This window comes from Lampetra fluviatilis, chromosome 30 (assembly GCF_964198595.1).
Source record: "Lampetra fluviatilis chromosome 30, kcLamFluv1.1, whole genome shotgun sequence".
Classification (NCBI taxonomy): domain Eukaryota; kingdom Metazoa; phylum Chordata; class Hyperoartia; order Petromyzontiformes; family Petromyzontidae; genus Lampetra; species Lampetra fluviatilis.
The window spans coordinates 535,742-542,068 of NC_136304.1; positions in this window are offsets into that span (position 1 = coordinate 535,742).

Sequence of the window (6,327 nt, forward strand, 5' to 3'; positions counted from 1 at the left end):
TACAGAACAGAGGTCAATTTAGTTATGAACCACCCATCTTGCTCCACATATTTGTCCATTTCCAATATCACCCCATAATTGTCTAACATCGCAGATGGTGGCCAGAACCCCCTTTCTAACCCAGGATCTCAGCCACCACAATGAGACCACTCGCACGCGAGCGACAGACGCGATGTGACAATCGCGATATAAGTGTATCAATTGAAATAACGGCAGTGACACGAGGAGGTCGGCCTTACTCACTCGGGAGCATCAATTTGGCTCTCCTCAATTCCTTGGCCTCAACTAAGTCTTGAGCCTGATTTGCATGAGAGTCCTACCAATGGGATACTTGGCAAACGTCGAAATAAATTGCGGCACAGGATAGCAGTCCACCATCACGTGGCAAACAACCCAGTTTATTCTAGATTTGAAGCTGTCGCGACTGCAAGGATTCATACTCTTAGTTTTTTCTGCTAAAGTCACGTACTGTCCTTGATTAGCTGCCTCGGAGACGCAGCGAGTGAGGAGTCGCCTATGATTGATCCACCAGCCCCCACCTCCAGAGTGCTGGATTACAAAGCCACTTAATGGTAATTACGTTGGAAACTATTTTGTTTCAGTGGAATTTTATCTGCTTTAAATTGCTTGCACACACTAAGCCATTACCAGGTAATTGCGAATTAAGGGCGAAACAAAGTAAAAAAAAACACAACTGTTTTACATAGAGTGGTTAGAAAAAAAAGTTTTGGGTTCCCTGATATGTCTAAATAAAATAATGTTACGTTAAGTTTCTGTTTACCTTCACCGGCGAGAACTCAAGAGAGGTGTATGTTTGCTTGTTATTTCACCAGGTGAGGCCCACTGAGCTATGCGGTTCTTTTCAGAAACGACCTGGCCACAAATTATAGTTAAACGAAGTGGATTGTCATGTGAACATGTTTCGTAACCAAATACTCTAAACGCGTGTTTCTAAATGTGGAGGGACAACCCGGAGGACGCGGAGAAAAGTCCACGGGGAGAGAGACGAAAACTCCAAATATACAGCAGGCGTCAGGGTCATGATCGGACCCTCGACCTCCTGCCTACCAACCGAGGGAGACATCATCTCCTAGCCAGCCTAGCACCCTTGCAGTTTGCATGTCAAGAGTTCGCATGCTTGCACGTTGCCCGCACCTTTATCTTTGATGACGTGGCTGCTGGACCTGTAAACATAAACATGGTTACAACATGCCTTCACACATCCCATCAGCCACGAGGCCTTCTGGGATCCACTTATTTGAGCAGCATTAGTTCAACACAAGCCTGCACCGGTTATGACATTCATTGAGTCAGGCTTGCGTGGACCAATTCTGGTGAACTGCCAGAGACGTTTAAAGGCAAGGATTCTCTCTGTGGTCCTTCCCCTGCAGCTCCGATGAGCACGGTTGGCTACGTACGGTGCAAGAGAAGTTGAACATATATAGCTACAACATACATACAACATACATCTCAACTGTGTCAGCGAGCCCTGGGTCGCCAACAGTGACGAAACACAGCGAGGAAAATAAAACAACATCATAGCCGTGTGGGGGATAAACAAACCGGCAAGAATTCACGCGAATATATTTCAATAAAACTGCCTTGAACATAACTTGACTCGCTCAAATTGCCTTTGACACATTCACAGTGCGATGACGTCAGCGACAACATGGCGCAGAGTGAAGGCGATTGTCTTGTTGTTGTTGTTGTATCGCTATCGGCTTTAGCATTACACCCCCCTGGGGCAAAGCACCCGGTTAACTTTGTGACTCGCTTATTACTCGCAGGGGTTTGGCAGTCGGGCTTGCTTGAATCCAGTGCTGGTAAACTGCAACTCGACGTGGCGTCAAACGCGAGTCCATGTCGTGTCCAGAGCGGCCTTGCTTGCACTGAAGCAATGCCGCTGTAACGATTCACTCCCAGAAGGCCGTTGCAGCTGATAGGTTGTGTAAAATATATATTTCAGTTTAACACGTCGGCTTTCGCGACTAGTATTATTCATAATAAAGGCTTTTGGGTTATATCGCGTAAGTATAAATGTGTGCGCAACCCTCCACCACCCGACACGGCCAATCAGTAAAAAATGTGTCACGTTAACAAAACGCCAATTAGTCACTTCTTCAGCCCAGCGGTGTGTTGAGTGAATCCACAACATTTAGAATTTGAGTTGTACGACGTTTCGCTGGTAATTACATCCAGCATCTTCGGGCGATTTGCCAGAATAGTGAAGGCATCCACCTACTTTCGGTCTTAAATAGAGCAGGACGACGTCAACTTTGTTGAACCCCATAGCTACAGACTTAGTGCAGCCTGGAAGCGTATTATTAAGTAATACACAATACATAATACATTTCCTTATAGAGGAATCACATACTAATTAACTGATTACTAATCTATTATATAATAACAATACCACCCACCTCCGCCTCTGATCTCGAAACCTGATGATACTATAACACAACAATCGGCTGATAATGTAGGCAATCTAACTAAAACTAAGAAAATTAAGACATTCTCCAGACTTCATAACAAACGATTACCAAATAATAACGAACAATTTTAAAACAAAACTTTAATGAACTTATCTAACACTGATTTAACCAGCGACATGCGTTCCGCACTTCGAAAGGCCTCAACTTTGCCGTTGCCCCACGCACAATTCCAGTAGATGAGATCATTGCCGAGGTAGAATCAGCGGTAAGACATCTTCCACATAACGAGGCAGAGATGACTAGACACGAGGTTGCCAAAATAATTGAGAATAGCAAAGTACCAAAAGTAAATATTAGCTTTGGCGAAGCAAAAGCCTTAATATTAAATAAATATATTCAAAACCTGGCAGCTGATAAAGGCCGCACTACTGTAGTGATGTCACGAACAGATTATGATAATTAAATTAAAGATTTATTGGAGGAAGATCCCTATATTACAATTAAACGAGATACAACCAATACTTTAGAACGCAAGACTTCTGCAATCATTGCAAATCCATTGATCCCCAAGACTGAGCAATACCAAATTAAGCCACGGGCCTGAACACCACCGAGATTGTATGGGCTACCAAAGATTCATGAAATCGGTATCCCATTACGACCCATCGTAAGTGCAATAGGCTCTGCCACATATAAGTGAGCAAAATATGTAACTAAACAAATACAGTCCTACATCGGTAGGACATCTTCATTTATAAGAAATTCAGAACATCTTGTGAATGTGATTAAGGATATTAAACTTACCCTAATGATATTCTGGTGAGTTTTGATGTGATTTCTTTATTCACTCACGTTCCAGTTAACAAGTTACTTAAATTATTTGATGCACTGGTAAAAAAGACAGGTTTACCAGAAGATATTCCAAAACTAGCTGACCATTGTCTAAATAACACTTCTTATGGAGAGGTGACTTCCTTAAACAAAAGGAAGGAGCAGCAATGGGCTCTCCTGTGCCTCCTGCTATAGCAAATCTGTACATGGGAAACTTTGAAACACGAGCACTTGCCTCAAGTATATTTAAACCATATTTTTGGTTTAGATATGTCGATTACACTTTGGTTGTCTGGCCACATGGTAAAATATACACTTGATGAATGTTTAAATCATCTCAATGCACAAAACCCGGCCATCCAGTTCACCATGAAAATGGAGGTGAACAACACGCTCCCCTTGCTAGAGATTTTGTTTGGACGCGGCCTAAACGGTAAAATAACAGACAGCGTCTACCGAAAGGGAACGCACACCAATGCCTATCTGAATGCAGCGCCGCATCATCACCCCGCACAGAAATCCTATCTCATCAAGACGCTCATACATCGGGCAAAAACCGTGTCAGATGGTGAAAGTCTAAGGAGAGAGATTAAACATGTTAAAGAAGCATTACGACTGAATGGTTGCAATAATGCTCAAATTAACAGAGCATTGAATGTCAAACCAAGAACGAACAACAATACGTCTGAAGTGATCAGATTATCAAAACAATTAAAATACCATACATCTCGGGAGTTACTGACAAATTAGCCCATGTTTACAAAAGCAAAACATCAAAGTAAGATTTGGTACGGTACACAAAATTCAAAAACTAGTGTCTTGTACTACAGATGAATTACTTAGGTTATCAGCAGAAGGTGGATATTGGATCAATTGTTGTATTGCACAGACGGGACGAAACATTAGCGAAAGACTAAACGAACAACAAAGGAACATTAAATTCTCCCAAACACAGTTGTCAGCAGTGGCAGAGCATGCTTGTCAACAAGGACTTCAATTGATTTTGCTAACGTTGAAGTGTTATGCAGAACTAATTATTACTGGCCAAGACTAATTAGAGAATCAATCGAAATTTAGAAAAATATAAATAATTTCAACCGCTGTGATAGCTACAGACTCAGCGTAGCCTGGAAGCGTATTATTTAGTAATACGCAACATATTGCAATTCCTTACAGGTGAGTCACATGCTAAGTGGCTGATTGCTGATCTATTACATAATGACAATAACCCCCCCCCACCTCCGCCTCTGATCTCGAAACGTGATGGGGTTCAACAACGATGACGTCATCCTGCTGCACTTTTTAAGACCGGACGCAGGTGGATGTGATTACCAGCGAGACGTCGTACAACTCAAATTCTAAATGTTGTGAATTCACTTTTCAAACACACCGGTGGGCTGAAGAAGTCACCAATTGACGTTTTGTTAACGTGACACATGTTTTACTGATTGGCCGTGTCGGGTGGTGGACGATTGCGCACACATTTATACTTGCGCGATCTAAACCCAAATCCTTTATTATGACTATATATATGTTTTAATGTAGATAAACAGATATATGAAGGAAACATTGTCTGCTTATCATCGTTACGTGTGTATGTGTTGTTTTGGCCGCGTCGTGGTTAATGAGATCACTCGGAGGAAGCCACCTACGGGATGAGTCCGTGCTGCGAAGCAACTCGAGGGGTGCGGGAGACACGCGCGCGCGCTCCGTGGTGCCGATTGATGATGCCAGATTCCGTGCGCTTCGAGACGCAGGAGGAACATCGGAGGGCAGATAATCACTCACTCTGCCCACATCACACCACCCACACCATCGTCACTCACTCTGCCCACATCACACCACCCACACCACACCATCGTCACTCACTCTGCCCACATCACACCATCGTCACTCACTCTGCCCACATCACACCACCCACACCACACCATCGTCACTCACTCTGCCCACATCACACCACCCACACCATCGTCACTCCCTGCCCACATCACACCACTCGCAGCACACGCAGCATAACGCACCACCGCATCATCATATTGCCGCTTACGGCACACCATGACAAATCCGCAATCACCACTCATCACACCACATCACCACTCATTGGTAACCACTCGCCACACATCACTCACAGAACCACAACCATCATTGCACCACCACATCACCATATCACCAATCTGACCATTCACCAAATAACTGATCACTCGCCGCGCTGCATCAGCCGTTCACCACAACACATCACCACTTACCTTGCGACATCACCAATCATCACATCGCTTAAGAACACACTCCCACACCACATCACCGCATCCCCATGTCACCACAAGAAACAGACAAAGGTCCCCGTGTAGCCCTAACAGACTGCTGGGGCGAGTGCTGTTAGCAAGCACCGATGAAGGCCGGAATGGCACACGCCCGGCTGCTTTTGCCTTCCCAGTGGCGATGTTGACACACCGCACCAACTACTAATTTGAGGCCGAGTCGACCTAGAGGAGGCCCAGGACCGATTCAGAGAATCGTCACCGATGTTGGCCGTGAGCGGGATCGAACTCAGGTCGCGGGTTCGTAGCGCAGCGCGCCAACGGTTGCACGACCGCACCCCACTCATCATGCCAGACCACCACTCACGCAGCACAACATCGCTAGATGGGATGATGGGTGGGATGATGCAAGAGATGGTGAGTGGGATGAAGGATGGTATGATGGATGGGATGATGGATGGTATGATGGGTGGGATGATGGGTGTGATGATAGATGAGATGATACAAGGGATGGTGAGTGGGATGAAGGATGGTATGATGGATGGGATGATGGATGGTATGATGAATTGTATGATGGATGGTATGATGGGTGGGATGATGGGGATGATGGACGAGACGATAGACTGGCTGATGGATGATGGGTGGTATGATGGGTGGGATGATGGATGGTATGATGAATTGTATGATGGATGGTATGATGGGTGGGATGATGGGGATGATGGACGAGACGATAGACTGGCTGATGGAGGGGATGATGGATGGGATGATGGATGGTATGATGGGTGGGATGATGGGGGGATGATGGA